Genomic DNA, 24,370 nt, shown 5'->3' with positions numbered 1-24,370 from the left:
TATCTGGTCATCCTGAAGTATTGAAAAAATATCATATCAAAATCTGAGAAACGTGACTTGAATTATTGGTCACTTCTAAATCTTCAGAATAATACCTGTTCCTCCTTGTTCATCCTGAAGTCTTGAGAAAATATTCTGAGGACTTTCTTGAGATCTTTGATATCCTGATGCACTTTGGAATTATTTGTGAGCAACTTGTTATCATGATAGAACATCAGAAGGCCTTCAGAATAAAATCTGATCATTCTGAAGTCTTTGAAAAATAGCCATAGCTTGAGATCTTTGATATCCTGGATGTTTTTGGAATAATTTTTGAGCAGCCCGGTATAAAAATAAAACGTAAGAGACGTGATTTGAATTGATAAACAGGTGTAGATCTTCTAAATTGTGCCTGTTCATCCTGAAGTTTTGAAACAATTCCAGATAACTTCCTTAATATCTTTGATATTCCGAAGGTCTTTGTAATAGTATCTGACCAACCGGATAGACATTATTTGAATGATAGGAGAATTCAAGATCTTCAGAATAAAACCTGATCATCCATGAGTCTTGGAAAATATGTACAGGACTTTCTTAAGACCTTTGATCACGCACGGGCAGAACTTTCCTACGTTGCGTAATACTTGATGAAAATTAAACACGACCAATTATCTGGCCATCCTGACAGGCATACAAACTATTGAATTTTATTGATAGGGATTCAATACAATACAGAAGATGGTACATTGATTCCACTACAGGCAGCAACTGTTTGTTTTTGTTCACACTTAGTTGACGTGTGCACAAGATTGGTGCGATTTGCGTGTGTTAGTGAGATGAAATTTTTTGTAAGCTGTGAGAAATTTTTTGTTTGCTGTAAGAACTGTCATTCTAAAGTAAAAATAAACAACAAAACGAAAACAAACCCTACGCTTGCACGGTAACAGTCAAGTACCCTTTTGTGAGTAAAGGTTAACCCATTTTTGATAAAGGTGGCATTACTCATTAATGAGTAAATTATTTTAATAACAATGAGTTTCTCCTAACAGTAGCTAACAGTTACTACCCCCTCCCCATGGACATGGAGGTTGACGGTACTGAAGCAAAGTTTAATTTCTTTATATTTGCTACGATGATGATTTCCTATAGTGACACATATCACCTTCTTAATGCTTCAGTATGCCTCAAACGATTAATTCTTGGTTGTTAATAGAACTTCCTTGATGAAATCGGCTGCTTCATGCAGACTGAGCAATTCTGATTATAGTATCAGATTTGTTCTGTATACCGAAGAACTGGGAGGGCTTATTAGAAACTTCTCACCAATTTAGTAATGATTTTCTAGTAAATTTTGCATTTAATTATATTAATACTTTATTTTTAGCATACGATACAAAAGTGCTCGTTTTTGCGTAAAATAATCAATATTTATTTTGTAATTACGTTTAAAAGTTTTTTTTTTGTAATCTGAAAATTTTCCCAGTTTGGTTAGAAGTTTCGAAGCTAACGCATGTCCGCAGGCCTAATAGAAAGATAGGCAGAAAAAGTGATTTTCGGAGTTTTATTCGTTAGGTGTTTTAGTGGAGATTTGTGTTGTTGGATGCGAGAGGAGATTGGAAGGCGGGTGTTTGACGCATAGAGCCTGTCAATTTCGCTTTCAGAGTGTCGCAGTCAGCGGTTTTATGATTCGTGAGCGCTCGCGATTTGTAGAACCGTTGATTTTGACTGCAAGTGGATTTGGCAGGTTTTGTGAGTCGGACGCTTGCTTTTTGGCCTATTCTTGTGTCTAACATGTGCAGAGTATCATTATAGGGTCTAATGGTTTTGAGATTCCTGGTTGCATGAAATATATTTGTGAGAATATCTTTTTGAGATTTTAGTAGTCACGTTTTGTTTGTAGTTTATATTTTATTTCTTTCATGTAATTATCGTAAATAATAGTTATTCAATAATAGATAGTTCATCCATATATTCGGACTTTGACGCGAAGCACTGTGGATTATGAGATGCTTGATGACCCTGGAGGGATCGATTTGCTTACTGAGCAGAAAATCATGGATTTAATTTCAAGCTCTTCCACAGCACAATAAATCGCCACCATCATTTGTATATTTGATATTGAACATTAACCTTGGAAACTATTTGCATATCAAGCGAAAACGTAGTCCTGTATTGTCGCGAAGCGTTATGGTTCTGAGATGCTCGATGACCCTGGAGGGATCGTTTTTGCTTACTGAGCAGAAAATCATGGGTTTAATCCGAGGGGGGCGACACATCTAAATATCAAGTCTAGATGCTCAACAAATCTCACACTAGCGAACCAATCTTCGAAAAATCTTCTTTCCTTTGTCGCATCTACTTGCATCGCTCATCATCTTTTTGCAGGAAATCTTCAGAATCGTCATCAATCTTCTTTCTATCTACTCAGCGTGCGCGCAGCTAGCCACAGCAAAACACAATCTTTTTTGCATCGTAGAGTCGTCCCCCTCGGTTTAATCCCATACTTCAAGTCTCCGCGTACATCGTACGGGTTAGGCAAAAGATGTGCATCTATCTTTAAAAACTGTCGCATTAATGGCCCTTCGCTCATTTTCAGCTTCTATTCAATCTTCATACTGCCGTACTCTAACGGAACTATCCACCTACTCTCTTCTAAAAGATCATTCTCTAGCTAATAAATTATCACACTAAAGCTTCATGTTAGCATTTCCAACCAACTCTTATAAATCCTTTTTTTTTTTTGTTTTCTTCCTTTATTTAGGAGATTTTTTAGCCGTAGGCTAGTTCATATCCTTTACTTATAAATCTTGTTCATTTCATTTTCAGAGCATTACAATCAGCGATTTTATGATTCGTGGGTGTTCACTTACAGTGAGCGTTCACGAATCGTAAAATCGCTAATTGTGATGCTCTAAAAGGGAAATTTACAAGTTTTATTGTAGTTGCAGATGCTAATTTAAAATAACAGACTATAGTGGTAATTTTATACGATAGATGGAGTAGATGAAAGCATAGAGTTGATAGTTCCGTTAGAGTACGGTAGTGTGAAGATTGCATATAGATATTAGAATAGCGAGCTAGGACAACTTTTAAGGAAGGTACAAATCGGTTTTTTCATCTCTCTTTACCAAACTCCCCCTTTGGAGAGGGATGGTGAGGGGTGTGTGCCATACTCTAGCGGAACTATCTACATACACTCTTTAGACCACCATCTAGCTTATAAATTATCACACTAAAGTGTCATACTAGATAGCATTTCCAACCAATATCCTTCATGAAATGACGGTTAGAATCCAGATACGAGTAAAAAATCTTTCGGAATTCTGAAATACTTCATAAAACTGGAATATTACAATCATTCCAATATATTGAGGCTCTGCTTAAATTTCAGTCGATAATTTCAATGGATTTCATGCATCCCTTATAACTTTTCTCTTGTTTCAAATATTACAAAAATCTTCATCTAAACAAATCTTTTGCACTGCTAATTATTTACAGTTTGAATTATTAATTTCCGCTATTTGAATTTAACACAGGCATTATCGCAATGTACGAAATCCACTTTTTGAAGCTAGTTCAACTGCTAGTTGTGTTTTCTAAAGAAAGTTGGAACAAAGGAATCAAAATAAAAAATCAGAAAAAGAGTTATTGAAATCAAGGTTAGTACTCGTTTAAGGTGGAAGGAATTGAAAGCTAAATTGTATATGCTTACCGTTACTTGTTTTGACTCGCGTTTTGCTAGTCATTTTGTCGGTTTACGATATTTTTGATACCCTGGTTAAGACTTAATGGTAAAACATCAATTTTTTTATGAAAATATTTTAAAAAGGCAAATTTTACCTTATTGAAATGTTTCCTACATTTTGATAACTTGCATCTATCACCCACGCCACCAAAGAAGAGCTAAAAGAGCGCAATTGTCCGTTGATTGATTTTTTCGATTTCTCCAACAAAATACTTTACAGTAAAATATTTTATTGAAGAAATCGAAGTGAATAACGTAAGTAATATTTGTACTTATGGGCAGTTTTTGAAATATTATTACAAAACATCACCACTGACACGACTCGTCATTCAAGTTTCTAAAAACACTGCTTTCACTTGTCAGTAACCATGTGAGGTTACTCCCCTAATTAATTTGTTATGGTTATTTTTCTTAACGACATGTTAAGGAGATCATCCAAACCATTTGTGGAATAGTTCGATCACTTGGGCTATCGTTCGTTTGTAGTATTTTTATTAGGGTCATTCACAGAAAAAAAAGTTGTTGAATAATACATCCAAACTGCTGCAAGCAGGTCAATCCGCACCGCATCGGTTGTGTAATATAACGTTGTACAATGTACATCGATTTTACGAACAAAATAACATCCATTGATGTAATATTGTATCTGCTTTTTGCTATTACATCATTATTTCATACATCAGCTTGAATTATATTGATCGATATTACATTTTTTTTTGCTGTGTTACTGAGTTACAAAAAGTGATCGAAAAGTGACGTTCATAATCGCTCCAGTGACGTGACTCGACACCAAGTGACAAAAAAGTGATTCTAGTGACACTCATAATCGCTCCAAATCGACGGAACGATATCCGTTTGGGTTGAAGTGGTGGCTGTTAATTGTCCACGCTGGCTACTGCAGATGAAGCCGCTGGTTTGACTGTGGGTTTTTTGGACAAACCTGACGAGTCCTGCCCGCTGAAAGGGCGGTTGGATTCAGGAGCCGGGTACGAATGTCGTTATCGGACAATTCTCACGTCAATTTTAAAATAAACAAATCTACATTGATCGATTCTCTTCATCGAATCTCTCTTTCTTAAATAACTTGGCTACAAAAACGTTTCCTGCAGTATTTGTCGTTTTAAAAGCTAGATTTTTGCTTCTTACATCGAAGTGTTAGTTGAAAATATCCGGAAATATCTTAACACGGCCACGATTCAAAGAGAAAGTCGATGAAGAGAATCGATCAATGTAGATAGGACCTTTTAAAAAGTGACGCGAGAATTTTTAGTCCTGTTCTTTTTTTATGCAAATGACATTTGTTTAGTATGTGTCTGTGTGATAGCGGAGAGAGCCAGAGTTTGTTTTGGCTGCGTACTTGTTGAAAATCTCGGATTTTCTTCAATACCCCGATATTGGGGTATTAAAGTGAAATCCGAGGTTTAAATTGAGGATAATAGGTACGCCGTGGTGCGTAGCAAAATCTAGGATAGTAAGAGATTGGCGTATTATCTTCCATGGAGCTTATCGCTATAAAAGTGTTAAAGTGACTGTAAAAAAAAACAAGATTTATTTATCAAAAAATTGTCATATGCCAGCTTAAATTTTTTGTCAGTTTGCGCTTGTCTTCAAACAACTTCAAACTTGTCTCCAAAATGTCTGCAGAAGAATAACTTCACACAATTTGGTGTCCCTAGTATAGAAGAAATCTCCTTTTTTTAAATCATTCTTCGAAGGTGAAAAAATCAACATACATTTCAGAGCATCGTAAAAAAATTATAAACACACGACTTTTAAAACAATTTACTATCTTTATTCACTTTCCAGGATGTCAAATAAACATTTCCTGAATCCCGGTATGGTGAAAACCACCGGGAAATGGAAGCTACAAGAGAGTGAATATTTTATTTGCTGGAGTATGTTTAGATACATTCATATGATTTTGGTGTGCATTCTGAAATTTTGGATACTAAAAAGACCTCCTTAATTAATAATAAGTGTAAGTAATCGCGAACCAAATGCTTCTTCTTCTTATTATTATTCGCATTTCAAGCTTATTGCTTATCGCATATTAGCTTATTGCGTGCTCTCAACTTAGTGTTCTAAATGCACTTGCACAGTTATTAATTGAGAGTTTTCGATGCCAATACCTATGCATGAATTTGTATATTGTGTGGTAAGCACAATAATACTCTATGCCCAGGGAAGTCGAGAAAAGTTCCAAACCCGAAAGATTCCCTCGACCGGATCGGGAATTGAACCCGCCGCCTTCGGATTGGTAATACCGTGTCTTTACTGACTTGGCTATGAGGCCCCCAAAGGCTAGTGATAGTTTAAATTTATTTTGTAGTCTGGAGAAAGAGTTGTGAATAGTTTATGAACCAATTCATCAATGATCCATGTATAGGGATCCGGTCACGAAAAAAAAAATCCCATGAAGTCGATTGTTGACCAGTTGTTTCGAGATAACACCAGACCTCGACGTTTCATTCATTTTTAAGTCCTTTGCTATATACAAAAATACGATAACCGAAATGTCATGTAGGGTAGAGAACTACTTCGGCCTAATCACCTATTTTGGGCCTATCGAGCAGAAAACTTCAAATAAATGCACGATTTTAGAGTTAACAAGCCAATTATGCGTTTGGTACGATACCGAACGAAGTCAATGAGAACGCGAAGGTTTGCACCCATTATTCCCAAAAACAAAAGAAGCGCTCCGACCGAATCATGTTTTATCTTCATCCGATAGGCCGAAGTGAATGCATTGGCGTTTCAATGCGTTAGGCCGCGTTTAGAATCCGTAAGCCGAGTTTGGCGTCAAGAAGCAGTGTTAGACTTTTGACAATATCTCAACGATTGGTTTCTCTTTATCAAATCTTAAGGTACATACGGAAAAGTAAATAAATTTGGAAGCCATCAGTAATAATAGCATTACGTTTGGTGCTAAACTGCGCTAGATTAAGGAAGTCTAAGTGCGGGTTGTGCTTAATAGGCTGGAAATGGGGTAGTTAATCCTACTTCCGTGATTTTTTGATTTTCAAAAAAACTCAAACTTCAATTCATGTAGGTAGTTGAAGATGCTAAGTTTCAAAAAACAGGCTTAAAGTAGTAATTTTATACGATAGATGATGAGATGAAAGTATAAAGTTGATAGTTCCGGTAGAGTATGGCAGTGTAAAAATTGTGTATTGTCAACTATATTAATCGTTAACTTCACGCAGAAGTAATATAAACAAAAATCGTTAAAGTTCAAATCATGCCGATTGAACCCAAATTTTGAACAGGTTTTTTTTTTCGATGTAAAACACGTTTTCTATATGTACGGCCATTGAATCTGACTCATATTAGAGTTCCATTTACTAAAATTTTCAAAACCGTACGACACTCAAAGACTGAGTAAAATTTTACTCCCACTTAAATTTGAGTTACATTCAACGTGTGAACGGTTTCGTAAATTCAAGATAAACATTTTCATTGGCACCCTTACATTCTGTAGTACTACATACTACATACAACATACTACACAACAATACATTTCATAGGAAAAAGTGTAAATGAAACCTCTTCGACTATGAAGGTGTGAATTTTGGTACATGCTTACCACTTTGTCAAGTAGATAACTTAATATGACAGCGGTGAGTTTAAAGGAAATGTGAATTGGCCATGGCTGTCCACAGGGGGTGCTGCTCACTCAATTACGTTTTAAGTGATTTTTATGGTCCGTGTTTTTGATCGTGTGAAATTGTTCAAACAAATTCGGTGGCATTGAAATTTCTGTTCTCATCCTAAATGAGGACAAAATGAAAAATATGTAAATCGCATCAAAACGGATATGAGTGTAATTTGTTCTACCGGAAACGAATTGGTGTCTTTGACCTCGATGGGTTGGTTCCTTTTCGTTCCACCTTCACCCGAACAAAAGCAACTTTTCCAATTTCACTGAGCGTCAATTTAATCTATCAACCGAGGGTCAACCATCCTCGGAATGGTACCTGCTAGCCTACAGGAAAACAACCTGTAGCATATGGATCCGCAGACCCTTTTTAATTATTCACGAACAATCAATTAGAGACCCGCTCGCGCCATTGTTTTTGTATCGTTTCGCATCTGACGGCGAAAACTTAGAAGGGATTCATCCAAGGTTGCAAATACTCATTTCAGCTAAAATAATGTTTTTCGGAATAATAAAACCAAAAGATGGTATGATGGCATGTTTAACTTGTAACTTACAAGAAGAGGTTACAAAGTATGCGTTTGAAACATAAAACCTGTAAATTTAGCTTTCTATGAGTCACAATCAGCGATTTTCTTATCGCTGAGTGAGTGAGTGAGTGAGTGAGTGAGTTTGTGAAAAATCGCTGATTGTGACTCTCATGAAGTGAAATAAACAGGTTTGATATGTCAAACACATTCTTTGCAACCTCTTCTTGTATCCTACCAATTCAAAATTTGATCATGGCATCTAATTATTTCATAATTTAGAAAAACATTGTTTAAGCTAAAATGAGTATTTGCAACCTTGGATTCATCTTTGTTCGCAACCTTCCGTCAGTCCGACCCAAACGATCAAATCCTAAACACACCAAATAAGTGAAAGGTACATAATACCATAAGGTACCTCACTGGGACGATGATTCACTTTATGCACACGCGACAGCCCTGTTTGGAACCGATATATCTCTCGCCCACACCCTCCTGCCTCCGCTGCAACGGACCGCAACCAATAACCCACGGTGGCGCTGTCAACTGAGGGAAGGGTGAAAAATTTAATTTGCAATGGAGTCTCGGGTTAGTCTATTTAATTCGCTATTAGCATTAAATCGCAATTTTGCTTTCATCTCCACCGTCGGCGTCGGTCGGTAAGGCGCAGCATCCCCTGCGTGATTGCTGTTTGGGCAGTCTGTGGTGGGAGATGGATGCTAAATGTGTGGTTTGTCGCGGAATCGGAAAGGAAGGAGGAAGTAGGGCAGCGCACAAACTAAATCGCGGCCGTACGCGTGGCTTTTGTTGGGAAATTTCATTTATGGTGCATTATGTTCCAGCTGTCGGCGAGGGCATAGCGGTTGACCGAGAAATGTTGTGATTTACCAGGGCAGATCAGGGGAGCTTTGCGGTCAAAAGTGTGTTGGGAAAATAAATTGATTTGATTCGTTTCGGAAATGTAGAATGGTTTCGCTTGCATTTGCAAAAACTGCTGAGACGGGTAAAATTGAATGCACAAGCCGTAGCCGCAATTTTAGCTACTCAACTGGTGATCAAACAAAATTTCGTTTGTCATTCCATTAGGACCCCAACTGAATGATTGCTGATTGCATGATCGGTGTGGTGAAAATATTTAGCTTATGGTCAAAGTTTTCTGGCGAAGTGTTGAAAATTGTAATCGCAACTCATCGGATTCGATTATCGTGTTCTACTTTGAATGGCGTCATGGGAGCCCTAATGAGATTATGGTGCCAATCGGTTCACTGATTTGTAGCTTGAGAATTTTCGTTTACATTACTAACTAGCAGTGAAAGTTGAAATATGTTTTTGAGGAGATGTTTTAGGGCATTTTTTTAGGGTTATAGGTAGGAGAGCCCTATCCGGGATATTGTGTTTGATAAATAGCAGACGAATCAGCTCTATTCTTACTATCCTGAGACCAGGAATTCTATGCTCCTCAGGATAAGCAATGCAAAGAGATGAAAAAACAGCTAGCCATGGTTATATTCACTTAATCTTCAAGAAGTTCTCGGGTCATCAATTTTCTTAATATTTATGGATCTTCCCTTAAGACCCCGCAATATTGCTAAAATGCTTGGAACATTCCTGAAATGTTTGACATTTTCCATGATGATTACTTCTTGAAAGTTCCTCTGAACTTCTCTGATCATCTTTCAAGTACTTGGAACATTCCCGAAGTGCCTAAAAGTCTCAAAACTTGTCTAAAGTTCTGAGGACTTCCCTGAAGATCTCAGAACTTTTCTAAATTTTGTGGAGTTTTCCTGAGTTTTAGTTAATTTAATTGGACTGCACAGATGCTCTTTGATGTTCTCGAAGATACCTTGAAGTTCGCACAATTCTTACAACGCTTCTTCTTCTTCGCATTTCAAGCTTATTGCTTACCGCATATTAGCTTATTGCGTGCTCTCAACTTAGAGTTATAAATTGAGAGCTTTCGATGCCTGTACAATTTTTGCATTAGTATAATTTTGCATCCTAGATCGGACCGGGAATCGACACCAGCCACCTTCAGCTTGTTGTGTAGAAGCGCCTTTACCGGCTGAGCTAAGGGAGGCTCAAAATGCATTTCACTTGCAAATTTTCCTGAAAATTTCTGGAATACTGTAAAGTTTCCAAAATATGAATGAAATTTTCTATATTTCTCAGGAATGTTCTGTACTTCCCTGAAATTTCAAGAAACTTCCAAAAGTTTATCGAAACTTTCTTGGAATTCATGGAGCTGTACTGAATTTATCGAAACTAATTTTTACAGATCTCTAAACTGCCCCAAAAGTGTGAACTTGTTTGAAGATCTCTAGACTTACAGAACATCTGATTTTCATATACAGGGTGACTGGTGATTCGTGTTACACCCGAAAAGAGGTGAAAGTAGACCAAATTAGCAGCAAAAAATGTATGGAACGGTGGGTCGGGTGGGTACTTGGCTACTATGATCAAACCTTGACAACAATAACAAAGTCAAGTGAGAGGCTCAACTCAAAATTAAGTAAAAAGAACTCTAATTTGGGTAGTATTTTTTTCTTCGTGCACGGTCGTGTAACGTTTTTTATTGCTTATGAATACTCGAGTAAAATGATCTTTGATCAGTAGAAAATGAATTGCTCAATAACTCGCTACAAAATGGTGAGTTGACAACCTGGAAGGAGCGGAATACCTAGCTCTGGTCCTCACAAGTTCCTGCTTCACGCCTCCCCAAGTCATATGATAACAAAAGACTACCAGCTGAAACATAGACACAGCTGGGTGGCGTAGCCTGGGCGATGTTCCGAGTCCGGCAATAGCAAAGTAAAGAGGTGCGACGCGAACACTGGCGCGGTAACCATAGTACGGTGATAAATGAAATGCTTCACCAAAACCGAGCGGCTGTTCACCATGGAGGTGCAGCTCAAAACGGCATATGTTCTCCATGTTAGAAGCGGCTGATCACCGTCCTAGTGCCAGTGTGAGACTCTAAACAGAGCTGTTCAGTGCTGTGCCGGCGAGACCGGCCCCAGAGCAGGCCCAACAAGCCGCCCTGAAAAAAACATAAAGTTGCAAATACTGAAGAAAGAAATACGGATCGAAACAATCGGCACAGACCTACGCGACGAAATAAGGACTACGATTGGAAACTCGGAGCATGGAACTGCAAATCGCTTGGCTTCCCGGGCTGCGATAGGTAATCTATGACGAACGTCAACCATGCAACTTCGAAGTCGTAGCACTGCATGAACTTTGCTAGACGGGACAAAAGGTATGGAAAAGTGGGCATCGAGCGGCTACTTTCTACCAGAGCTGTGGCACCACCAACGAGCTGGAAACCGGCTTTGTAGTGCTGGGTAAGATGCGCCAACGCGTGATTGTTTGGCGGCCGATCAACGCGCGGATGTGCAAGTTGATGATTAAGGGCCGTTTCTTCAACTACAGCATCATCAACGTGCACTGCCCACACAAAGTAAGACCCGACGACGAGAAAGAAGCGTTCTATGCGCAGCTGGAGCAGGTGTACGACAGCTGTTCACAACGGGACGTCAAAATCGTCATCGGCGACATGAACACTCAGACGGGAGTCAATGAATAGACCGGCAATCGGGCCAAACAGCCTGCATGCCGTATCGAACGACAACGGCCAACGATGCGTGAACTTTGCAGCCGCTCGGGGTATGGTAGTTCGAAGTATCTATTTCCTCCACAAGGATATCCACAAAGCCACCTGACCAACACAAAGAAAACCAAATCGATCATGTTCTAATCGACGGGAAATTCTTCTCCGACGTTATCAAAGTCCGCACGTACCGCAGTGCGAACATAGATTCAGACCACTACCTAGTTGCAGTATGCATGCGCTCAAAACTCTCGACGGTGCATAACACCCGTCAAAGTCGAACGCCACGACCGAACATTGAACAACCACGGGACGCCGGAGTTGCCCAGGACTACGCGCAGCAGTTGGAAGTTGCACTACCCACGGAAGAGCAGCTTGGCGCAGCTTCTCTTGAAGATGGCTGGAGGGACATCCGTTCCGCCATAGGCAGTACTGCTGCAGCGGCACTAGGTACTGCAATCCCGGACCGAAGAAATGACTGGTTTGACGGCGAATGCCAATTGTTAGTAGAGTAGAAGAATGCAGCACGGGTGAGAAAGCGCGGAACAGACAAAACTCGGTTTTGCGAAGGAAGAAGCGTCAGCAGGAAGACCGAGATCGCGAGGCGATGGAAAATCTGTACCGCGTAAACGACACATGGAAGTTCTACGAGAAGCTAAATAGTTCGCGCAAAGGCTACGTGCCGCAAACCGTTATGTGCAAGGACTTGGACGGTAGCCTTCTCACGAACGAGTGTGAGATGATTGAGAGGTGGAAGCAGTACTATGACGAGCACCTCAACGGTGATGCAGCAGAAAACGTAGGTGGCACGGCAACAGACCTTGGAGCACGCGCAGAAGACGACAGGCTACCGGCCCCTGATCTTCAAGAAGTTGAGGAGGAGATCGGTCGGCTGAAGAACAACAAAGCAACTGGTGTAGATCAACTACCAAGTGAGCTATTAAAATACGGTGGTGAAGCACTGGCTAGAGCGCTGCACTGGGCAATTGCCAAGATTTGGGAGGAGGAGATATTACCGGAGGAATGGATGGAAGGTGTCGTATGCCCAATCTACAAAAAGGGCGACAAGTTGGATTGCTGCAACTACCGCGCGATCACACTGCTGAGTGCCGCCTACAATGTACTCTCCCAAATGCTATGCCGTCGCGTGTCACCATTTGCAAGAGAGTTCGTGTGGCAATACCAGGCAGAATTCATGGGTGCCCGCGCTAACACGGACCTAATTTTCGCGATTCCTAAACTGACGCGATTGGTCAAGGCGACGATGGATTGAGGGATGTGCGTTGTTCGAGTATCGGGGGCACTCTCGATTCCCTTTGAATCTCGAAGGGTGCTACGGCAAGGTGATAGACTTTCGTGTCTGCTATTCAACATCGCGTTAGAGGGTGTGATCAGAAGAGCAGGGATAGTCACGAGTGGCACGATCTTCAGAAAGTCCATCCAGCTTATTGGCTTCGCCGATGACATCGACATCATGGCACGGAACTTTGAGACGATGGCGGAAACGTACATCAGACTGAAGGCTGAAGCTAGGCGGATTGGCAATGTCTAGACAATGTTGGCCTCCCATCCTGAGTTCAGATTGACGGTGACGAAATCGAGGGGCAGGGAATGGCAGGGAATCGTGCCTACTTTGGACTCCGGAGGACGCTCCGGTCGAATAAAATTCGCCGCCACACGAAGTTGACTGTCTACAAGACGCTGATTAGACCGGTGGTCCTCTACGGCCACGAGACCTGGACTATGCTCGAGGAGGACCAACGCGCCCTTGGTGTTTTCGAACGGAAGGTGTTGCGTACCATCTACGGTGGAGTGCAGATGGATGACGGAACGTGGAGGAGGCGAATGAATCACGAATTACACCAGCTGCTGGGAGATCCATCCTCCGTCCACATTGCAAAAATTGGGTGACTACTGTGGGCTGGGCACGTCGTAAGAATGCCGCAAGTGACCCAACAGGAACAAGAAGAAGAGGCACGCAGCGGGCAAGGTGGATCGAACAAGCGGACCCTTCGCAGACTACGAGGCTGGCGAAGTGTGGCCAAGGATTGACTAGAGTGGAGACGACTTCTTCGGACAGCAGAGGAAAACAAGGCCTTAGCCTGATTGGTAAGGTTAGTCAATAACTCGATAAGGAATGATTTTTCGACCTACCTTGCTATAAAAATTTTTGCTCCAAATGTGGTCTACTTTCACCTCCTTTCGGGTGTAACACAAGTTATCAGTATAATATTTGTAAATTATGCGCTTGAGATTTATGAACCTGCTTGGATATATGTTGTTGCTATCGACATTGTTACAGTAGTAGTAGATCTAGTAGATCATTTGATCTAATCTCCCGCATGATGTGGAGAAGCTAGAACACCTGTTTTTCATATAACTGAAATGTAAGCCATGCACATGGGCTTTATGGACCTGCTTGGATTGTAACAGTCGTGGTTGATAGAGTACATAATATGACCTGTACTCCAGCATGTTTTGGATAAACTAGAACATCTGATTTGCATATAAATGAACTGATATTTATGCACATTATGGTCCATGGAGCCAAAACCAGTTTAGACACATTTCGCTGTTAGTAGTTCATTTCATCTGAACTCCAGCACAACTTGAAATGGGCTATCTGACTCCTCTGAAAATTAAAGAACCCCATATTCCAAACACATCTATAGCAGTCAATAAAGCCACCTTGAACATTCAATTGGTGAAAGAAATTCAATAATCCATCAAGTGACTCACGAGATAATCGCATCAGGGGTTAAGCGTCAATTCAATGGTTTCGTCCCTTCTAATCAACCGATTTCAAAGTTCGTTTTTTATTAGAAGAACTGATACCACAATCACTCTGTCAATTAAGAATCAAATTATAGCTCAATACCAACTATCTCAGGTAACATTATAGTTTTCAACTATCAATAATCGTACCTCGGTTGTATCTCATTGGTTACGATATCGCCTCTGCGCAAAGTTAGGTAACATAATAAGAATACATGATAAAACATCCGTCACACGATTTCTCGAAGATGGCCGATACAAATTTTGTGAAATTTTAGGGTAGCTGCTCAATACCCAAAACACCGTGGCTCGTTTCAGTGAAAACATGTATATTAACATAGCAACGTAAAAACCTCGAAAATTTGCTCGAACGCTTCTGTCAAAACGGAGAGGGTCCAAACTCGAAAGTAATTAGTTTTTGACCGAAACCAATCAGAAAAAAGTAAAATTCAGAGCTGGGCAGAACAAAAGTTGGATTTTTGCTGCACCGTGTCATCCATTCTGGCGAATGACCCTCTGGTAAGTGGCTTTCGAGTAAATGGCATACAACCATTTTCATTTGACTTTTGTTTGTCCAATTTAGAGCAGTTTCATTTTCAACTGTCAACTGCGATCGTCCTATTAAAAATTGTATAACTTATGAAGATTGTTAGTTGAGATTTGATGCCAGTTTTTCAAGGGCCCGTTTCCGGAGTCCCTAGAAGTTGTTCCTCCGTTCTATCAAAGCTACATTTTTTACAATTTGAAATGATATTTTATGAATAAACAACATGCCTAAACAACGTTCCAATAAATTCCTATCAATGTCGAGCATTGCCGGGAGATATTGTTCTCATTTCATGGTCACAACCTGTCACGATTCACCCACAACTCCGAACATGCTTAATAATGATTGGAATACCCAATCCTAATTCACAGACCAACTGGCAGCTCGCCGATAGCCTCTACCCTAAGCACAATAGAATTTCCACCGGGTGATCGATTATATTAGAGAGTGGCACGTGTTTGTTGGCTTCTTATAGTTTGTTCCAAATTACGACAACCTACAATAGACCGGCCACGGCGGCGACGGCGGTAGGAAATTATTTCACGTCCATTCGATTGCCATTATAACGGCCATTATTGCGGTCTAGTATAGCCTGGGTTGCGGATCGATTGACACAAAACTATAAGACCGTCATCGCCGGTCGAGAGTGACAAGACGACAATGACAACTATAGGTACCGTACAAAAGACCACGGAAAAAGTGAGATGTAAATCAACCCAGTTGCATTGTTGTTTGTGGTGTGCCGGGGGGTGGCTGTTGGGCGATGGGGAAGACGGGCGGACTCATTTCAACGAAAGTCTTTACAATTGAAATCAGTACAAAACAAATTATTATTTATGCGGCAGCTGAATGACTAATGAAGCGGCAATATGCTAAGCGGCTATCGGCGCACTGGCATGTTCAGTCCAAAGCTCGGGGGGAGAAAAACGAGTACAAAAATGTCACTCCAGATAGTGACTATCGTATACGGTGGAGACAGAAATTATTCATGGCACAGTTGGAGGAGGTAATTAAAATGGCACAAAAAAAAGCGCAGAGAGCGTAAGGAAATGCAAATGTTGCGCTTGGACGATGGTAGTTACTCTGGAGCTAAGAAGTTAAAAGATTTTCCTTTACTTTGGACATGCATTGAAAGCAAAGGAGCATCAGTTGAAAACAGTAGTTGACCCTGGTTTTCAAAGTAGTTGACTCAAAGATGAACTTTCGTTTTTGTTAAGGTAATGAAAAGAAAACGGTATAATTTCCTCTGCCTTTGTGATAATATGTGTTTTATGAAGGGTCTGATTTGAACTTGAAGACTATGAAGGTTAAGCGTTTAATTTTGAATCTGATCTGAGAAGAAATTTCACATTGTTGTAATGAATTTTCGCAACCTCCGGGTATTTTAAACTGTTTGGGATGAATTAATAAGAACAAAAAAAAAAGTTTAGCTAATCCATTGCTGAATTTATCACATTTCTCAACTACTGAAAAATCTACTACGATCTTATGTGTTTTACAAGCAAGAATTTAAAGGAATGATCTCCTAAATTTTTCAAATGAAGAGATGAAATTTTTTGTTTTCATTGATAGCGATAGCCTTATTGAAATATGAACATCACTTATTATTATCAATCGTATGCCTTCATGTTCAACTATCAATAATAACTACTTCAACTTCAAATCAGAGCTGTTTTCAAAATAAAATGTCAAATTATTCTTCTAAATACCTCAAACTGAATGAATGAATTCAACTTCGGCTCACTTTTAGAAAATCGATGAAGGGTAAATGTCCCTAACCTCGGTCAAATATGACGCCTCCAATTACATTTGTTGCCGTATCTTATGTAATAATTGAGCTGCAGTCGTTATTTCACTGTCAATATACAAGCTTAGATATTCTTATTATTTGGATATTAATTAGACACCGCTGAAAATTGTAAAACCATTTTAAAATGAAAACTTTCGAGGTACGTGGATGTAGTGTCGGTCTACTGTACTCAAATTGGGTCTATAAATGGATGCAACTACGTCCTATCGAAGATGAACCTCGATCTACAAAGGTTTGGCATGTGAAATCACGCTTCTTTGTCACTCCTTATCATTGATAAGTAGCGACATTGTTGACGTCACTTTCACTTCTCGCGTAAAAACTTATGAGTAAGAAAGAGACAGTGTTTTATTTCCGGTTGATCCAGATAAAATAAACCACGATGATTTTAGAATAAAAATAAAAGCCAAATAGATCATCTCACGACCACACATAAACCAAAATATCAAGTCAAGTGATAGCAAGCCGAACAATGCATTAGCTCCTAAGTAACATTGACAGATTATATTCGTAGATTTGCTCTTTACATCCCAACGGCCATGATAGACATTTCCAGCTATTTTCCAAACATAGTTCGATAAAATAAATCTAATACGGCAAAAAACAGATTTGTAGCCAAGTCGACGACTTAGCACCTAACGCATTTTTCGGCTTGACAGCTTTTCAAAGGGCCTACACGGCAAAAGAATCTGGATTCTTATATGGATCCCGTTCACTATTTTTCTAATCTAATCTAATCCAATCTAATACAAACGCAGCCAGTACGAGAAAGCATCCTGGAAAATGATTAGGTTAGATGAGGTCTAATCATTTTTCTTGTCTAATTGATGATTACAGCATATCTGAGATATGATATAAACATCAATATGGCCAGGCCTACTGCGTTGTATTTGCCGGAAAGATGATTCTTGGAAATGAATGGGAACATTTCTTGAATCTACAGGGGTGGAAGGATGCGTGGACATACCGTACCAAACGCTCCGAGTTACTATGTGTAGTAGTGTGTAATGTGTAAATATGTGTACAATATTGAAGAATCATAAAATAATGCAATGGAAGGATCTTACCGAATTTTCTCCTATGTTGGTAATGATTCTTTTGCGCTTGAAAGTTTCGTTGGATGCATCCGCTCCTTGTTTATCTTTGGATGTGGCTAGAAAACTCCATCCAGCATTTAATTAATTTAACGTCTATGAATTGATGGAAATTTAGATTGATTAGATAAAAGCAGATGAAAAGAACGGTTTCACGAAGTCAGTCCAAGCGAATCTGTAGAAAGCTGCCGTGCTATTTTTGGATAGGTATGGTGATCAGTTTAAAATAGTCCCGTCGTTAGCAGAACCTGTTTGAAGTATCTCGAATGGAGTGATCCTTTGGCTTGGGTATCAGGTTCAGCACTGTGAATTACAATTCTACGACGCGAATACTACGAATGATGGGATGTCGTGGTTCCGATGAAGGTTCATCTTCATTTTCGAAACCGTGTGTCAGTGGAAAACGCAGTGAAGTACAGCTAGTATGTCTTCGGAGATGGGATGCAGCTTCTTCTACATAGATGGTTCGATCCCTGTTGAAAAGGACAATCGTATTCTTGGCCATCGTCGGAAATTTTGACCGCAACCGAATATACATTTTAAAAAACTCCTTCGAAAAAAAACGAACGTTAAGTTCATTCACATGCACTGTACACAGCATATTTTACCACACGCGACATTATTGGAAACTTTTGCGGGAACTTACATTCAACGGCCCAAATGGGAAATTCTAATCGAAAATTCAATAAGTAGCAAAAAAGTAACAGCGAAATCAAAAACTTGGATCCCGTTCACTCAATTTAGCCAAAAATTGGTCAAGAGGTCAAGAAGGTCATGGAATGAGTAAATTTTTACTCAAATTTTAGTAAATCTCACTCATATATGAGTAAATGCCACTCAAATATGAGTGACATTTACTCATATTTGAGTAAAAATTTACTCATTATAAGAGCGACCTACACGGTAACCCAAAAATGACTACAAAGTAAGCATTTTGTACATTAAATGAGTAAAATTTTACCCATTTATTAGTAATTACAACTTCAAAAATCAGTAATAGGTATTAATTTATGAGTAACAAATACTCATATATTGGTATTTTTTTTTACTAATTTAATGCGTACTACCATCTTCTTCTTCTTCTCCGCGTTTCAAGCTTATTGCATATCGCATATTAGCTTATTGCGTGCTCTCAACTTAGTGTTCTAGATGCACTTCCACAGTTATTAATTGAGAGCTTTCGATGCCTGTACCATTGTGTGGCAAGTCCAATCATACGTACTACCAGTTCCCTCGAAAATGGATACTTTGTAGTCAATATTGGGTCTTTTATAGTCATTATTGTGTATTTTGCGGTTACCGTGTACGGTTTTCCGAATTTGAGCGAACGGTACTTAAATATGAGCCAGATCCATTTGCCGTGAAGTTTGTTTTGATGGCAGGATTGACTGCACGCTATTACTAAACAACACAATCGTTTCAACCCGTCCTTTTGACTACACGGTGTTTCGTGAAAACCCATTAATGGGTAAACAAATCCCATTTTCAAACCATGTATGCAGCTGCCAAAAAATGGGGGAATTTTGAAATCCTAAAATAGGTGAAAAAATACCCATTTAAAGAATCAGTTCACGGTTGAATAATGGGTATATTTTTTACCCACTAATGGGTGAAACAACACTTCGAAATTTTATCGTCTCATTTCCGTCGCCGGGAATGCAAACAGTAACTGTCCGCAGCATATTTATCGCAAATAGACGATCTCCGGAAAAGGTTAGAACCCAAAACATTGCGGATAAGTCAATACAAATGATCCAAAATGGTATTATAATATTTCGTGTAATAAAATTTGATCGGAACACCTGCATTTATTTTCAATGTATTAGAAAGTTTTTTTATATCAACGAGGATAGATAACGAAGCGCTTGCATCTTTCATGTGAAAAAATTGGTATTTTTTTCACCCATTTTACGGTAAACACAATTTAAGAAAATAGGTAAAAAACACCCATTTATTGACAGACTGTAAAAACCAACAATAACAGCACTTCATACACTTGTGACAAAAATTGAAAAAAACATTTGAAGCCAAAGAGATTATGTTAGCTGCGTTTCTAGATATTGAAGGAGCAGTTGACAATGCATCCCATTATTTAATGAGGAAAGTTATGATAAAATGTAATTTTGATAAAACTATTATAGGGGAAAAGTTGGCTTCGGCAATACCTTAACCTATTATCGTCAGGGGGGTAAACAAAGTCCTAGAGCACTCAAATTTGGCCAATAGTTGCTCTGAAACACAATATATCCACATGCCAAAATTGAGCTCCCCAGGACGTTGTTTACCCCCCTGACGATAATAGGTTAAGGTATTGCCGAAGAAAACTTTTCCCCTATATTGGACTTTTAAAATGTTGCAAAAACGAGAAATAACATAGTTCACGGTGTGAACTGAGAAAGGCTGCTCACAAGGAGGGGTTCTTTCACTTTTGTTGTGGTCACTCATTTTGATGAGAACACCTAAAGCAGTGGTTCCCAACCTTTTTGCTACAGCGGCGCATTTTGAAGCCGCGGCGCACCAATATTAAATAGAAAAAAGGTGGATTTATTTAAAGAGAATGAAGTTTTTTTTATATAGGGGAAATGGATGTAATTTTGGCCTAAATGCTCCTAATTAGGGCCCATACATACATTCAGCAATCGACTAAATTTTCAATAGCGACCAAAAATATCCATAAGTACCGTCCCAATGTCACGTTCATCTTGATAAAATTGATAAATAGCAGATTTTTAGCGATAGTGGCGCCGGTGGTGTAGTGGTAAGCGTGATGACCTCTCACCCCAGCAGGCCTGGGTTCAATCCCAGTCGGCGCCGTCGGGATGTTCTGAGGCATAACATCTCTGAGGGAAGTAATGCCGTTGGTCCCCGTTTCATGAGTTGATGGGTCGATAGGTAGGGTCCAGGTGTGGGAGCTGCCTCCCTGGCGTCGGTAGCATTGGTGCTCAGCACGGAAAACAAAATCGACGGAAAACAAATCAAGGAAAAAAAAAGAATTTTAGCGATGGGCCCAGCGTTAGATCCATAGGCCAACATTAGAGCAATTTCCTCTGCTTTTCCTACAATTTTACAAGCTTTTTGATCACCAAAACCGTACAAAATAAGGCAAATTTTCTAATTTAAAACGTGAAAATTCTTATGTGAGTTACGTTTGACAGATGTTTTACATTTTTATCACCACTACGACAACAGCGCCACGGGTGGCCGGTGGTTGGTTGGATTTCACTTTTGCAGGGGGAGAGATTTGAGACCACTTCTCAACTACAGAAGTGAACAGAGGATATATTGCATTTTTTATTACATGTTTGAATATTAGGCACTGGTCATGAATGAATTTGGAAAAAATACGTTCCCTAGCTGGATTTTAATATATATATTTTTTAATGAGCCCGCGGCGCACCTGACCTAAAGAATCAACATCGGAGATTATTGCATTGAACGAAAATGATAATTTCGCTACGTTCAGCACCGGTCGGTTGACAAATATCGTACAGGAAATGGTAAACGGCTACGCGGGCTAATATGAGACCGTTGCCTAGTGCCTTCTTTATTGCTCATAGTCCAATCGTATGGCAGCGGCGCCCATAACTCCAAACTTCAGGGTCAAACTCATTCAAATCTAGCGCAAACATCGTTTCATCCCCTCGTGTGCGGCTCGCAAATCACCAATCACCTAATAGCACGTATGTTTAATTTTCGCAATCATTCGAACAACGAACATGTTCTTCTTATGCGCGAAAGAAACCTGTTTTCCCACAGCTCAGCAGTGCAGCGCTGGCTGACCAAGTCGCCGTCGTCGGATGGGTGGCTCATCAACCTATATGGGTGCTGATATGCAGACAAGATGGACCTGCTCAACCTGCTCAATGCTAAATCGTTGCCATTGATAGGTATGTTTATGGTAATAAACCGTGCACCGCTGCTGGTGCTGGTCGGACTGGTTCACCTAAAAACCTGCAGACCGATCCATCCTTTGTGCACGGTCTTGCCTGTGTGGTGAGGCAACGTTTTCCAAAGCTTTAGGAGCAACCATTAGTTTCATGACTCATCCATGCGGTATGGCTTGTAGTGGGTCAAGAGCTAATCAATGCATACGGGTTCGATTGATAAGGTTTTGATTTGATTATAAATGTCTTTTAATCCACGGAATTTAATTTTGAAACTTAAAAGAAACGAAACAATTTGCAAAAATAACATGCCGATTTTCAGTCTAGCATCGATGTGAGGTAATCGAAGAGGTCATAATTATAGCGGCTTAATCAGATCCAAATCCTTGAACCGACACTCGAGGTTTGCCTCTGCTTTATAAAACAGTTGCAATTCCATCGGCAACGTGTTCAATTGCACATCGACGGCAACTCCCACTCATAATTAGCCTTATTGGTTAGCCCTTAATTACCGGTTGTTGCCGACGAGAGTGTGTGAGTGGTAGTGATGGTTTCGAAACCACTGCAAGTCGACATGGGGTGATGGCGGTGGTGGAGGTGGCAGAGAGCGGCATTGCATCAGCCATCATCAATAAAACCGTGGCGGAGGAACAATTATGCCAATGAGTATGTGGTTTAGGGGCGGCAAAGCTCGTCCCTCGCATAGTTGCTTGTACGTGATGTTGCTCAGAGAGACCCTTTTCTGTAGTGTATGCAACGAGCAAGTGCAAAAACGGCTGAGCGACCTCCTAAAGTGGCACTTACTGTGAAGAGCAACAGTAGTCGTTTGCACTGCTAGAAAATTCAAAATACAGAAATGTAATCTTTTTGGCATCAGAACAAAGAACTGTATAGTAATGAAAAACTCAAAAAGAGATAAATTTTCAAAAAGTACAAGCCATTAAGGTGTTTCCTTGTAGAGTAGTTGAAGGCCAAATAGCGAAAAAATAAACTTGTTTCAGATTTTACCTCTCAGAACCATGTTTGTGCTAGAATTCGGCCATTCTGACACCCGCCTAATTTTTCAAAATGACGAATTCGATAATTTTCAATAAATCATAGTACGAAAATGAGTCATCTAATCCAAATGACGTCTGAGACAAAGGATTACCTTTTCAAACAAAATTTGGATAGCGGAACCTTCATCTCAGCTCACGTCACTTCATCTCACAACAAATCGCTTCATATCATTACACCTTATCTCTCCTCATCTCACTTCAACTCATCTAAACTCATCTCACCTCATCTCACTTCTCCTCACTTCACCTAACTTCACCTAACCTCATCAAACTTGACCTCAGCTCATCTCAACTTAGCTCAATTTAAGCTGGTCCTAAGTAACATTGATCGATTCTCTTCGTCGACTTTCTCTTTCGTTAATAACTTGAGCATATAACCGTTTCTTGCTGTGTTTGTCGTATTAGATGCTAGACAAAAACTTCTTTTGTCGATCTGTGTGCTGAAAATACCTGGGAATGTCTTTACATGACCGTGGGGATGCAAAGAGAAAGTCGACGAAGAGAATCTGTCAGTGTTACTTAGGACCTAATGCAATGTTCAGCTTGAATTCATCTTGCCTCATCTCACCTCACATTACTTCTCCTCACCTTACCTCAATACACCTCACCTTGATTCACCTCAGCTCAATACCCTATCCAGAGCAGGAGGAAATAGCTTACTAATATCTGATTCTGAGCTGATACCAAAATTTGGTGTTGTGCTTGAGCTTGAGCTTGAGCTTGAGCTTGAGCTTGATTGACCGCCCACGGTTGCTACTCTGTTACTGCCAGATCAGCTGTAATTACACAGAGAACCAATAGACGATGCTTGGGACTAGCAATCATCCTCAATGTGTAAAAACTGGTGATCTTAAATTAGGCAATACCAGCGCCGGCCGCGCCCGAACACAGGTCAAGAAAGGAATGGGAAGGATTGTGTTGACATGACACTCGCTTTGATGGAAGCCGAGAACACCTCTGCACTTCCACGAGGAATCACTGGGATGTTGGATAAGAGGGTTGGGTTTGCAGCAGGGTTCGTTTTGTTAAACGATAAGCTGAATTGATGTCCTAATGATCATATAACGCGAAGGAGCTTGGGACTAAACCCACGGTCTTCTGCTCAGTAAGCAAAAACGTTTGCCACTAGGCAGACGAGCACCTTTTTAATCACCGAGTTGCTGTTATTACCATGTAGTCATATTAATAAATAAAACGATTGACGAATCTTGAATGTGGATGGGCCTGAGATTAGACTCATGATGTTCTGCTCAGTAAGCAAAAACGGTTGCTCTAAGGCCACCGAGCCCCTCATATCACATAATACCGTTGCTCAAATTTGTGTATCCATTCAAACCCGGAACCAACGACAACAACGAGTTTCGCAAAATACGCGATACACAAACGATTTTACCATAAATCTCTTTGATATGTAAGGACCTGGGACCGCGTTTTTCTGCTCAGTAAGCAGGCCACTGTAACCGACGATCTTTCAAATCCGAAAACTAAAAACTACGAAAAAGTACTTAGGCCTTCATTAAGTTCCACTTACACGCGACGTTCAATGACAGGGTTCTATCCAGGATTACATCTGAAAAATCCAAATCTGGCCAACGCCCACCTAAACCTATTCTAATCCACCTGAAATGACTAACGAATAGAAGACTTTGACTACCCAGCCATGCAATAGTCTCATTCCGTGCCTTATGG

General features: G+C 40.0%; 1 protein-coding gene and 1 non-coding gene across 3 annotated transcripts in view; both read right to left on the bottom strand.

Annotated features, from left to right (window-relative positions):
• Window positions 1–24,370, bottom strand: part of LOC135708320 (uncharacterized) — a 501,509-nt gene that overhangs the window by 25,097 nt on the left and 452,042 nt on the right. The gene's annotated exons all lie outside the window — the stretch shown is intronic.
• LOC135708345 (U4 spliceosomal RNA) lies at window positions 14,344–14,483 on the bottom strand. The gene has a single exon (XR_010518291.1). It is a non-coding gene; the product is annotated as a U4 spliceosomal RNA (small nuclear RNA).

The sequence above is a fragment of the Ochlerotatus camptorhynchus genome, unplaced genomic scaffold, assembly GCF_037179485.1.
Source record: "Ochlerotatus camptorhynchus isolate MF236.1 unplaced genomic scaffold, CSIRO-AGI_Acam_v1.1 ptg000027l, whole genome shotgun sequence".
NCBI lineage: Eukaryota > Metazoa > Arthropoda > Insecta > Diptera > Culicidae > Ochlerotatus > Ochlerotatus camptorhynchus.
Note: the sequence above shows the minus strand (reverse complement) of the source record. Positions and strands in the feature narration are given on the sequence as shown.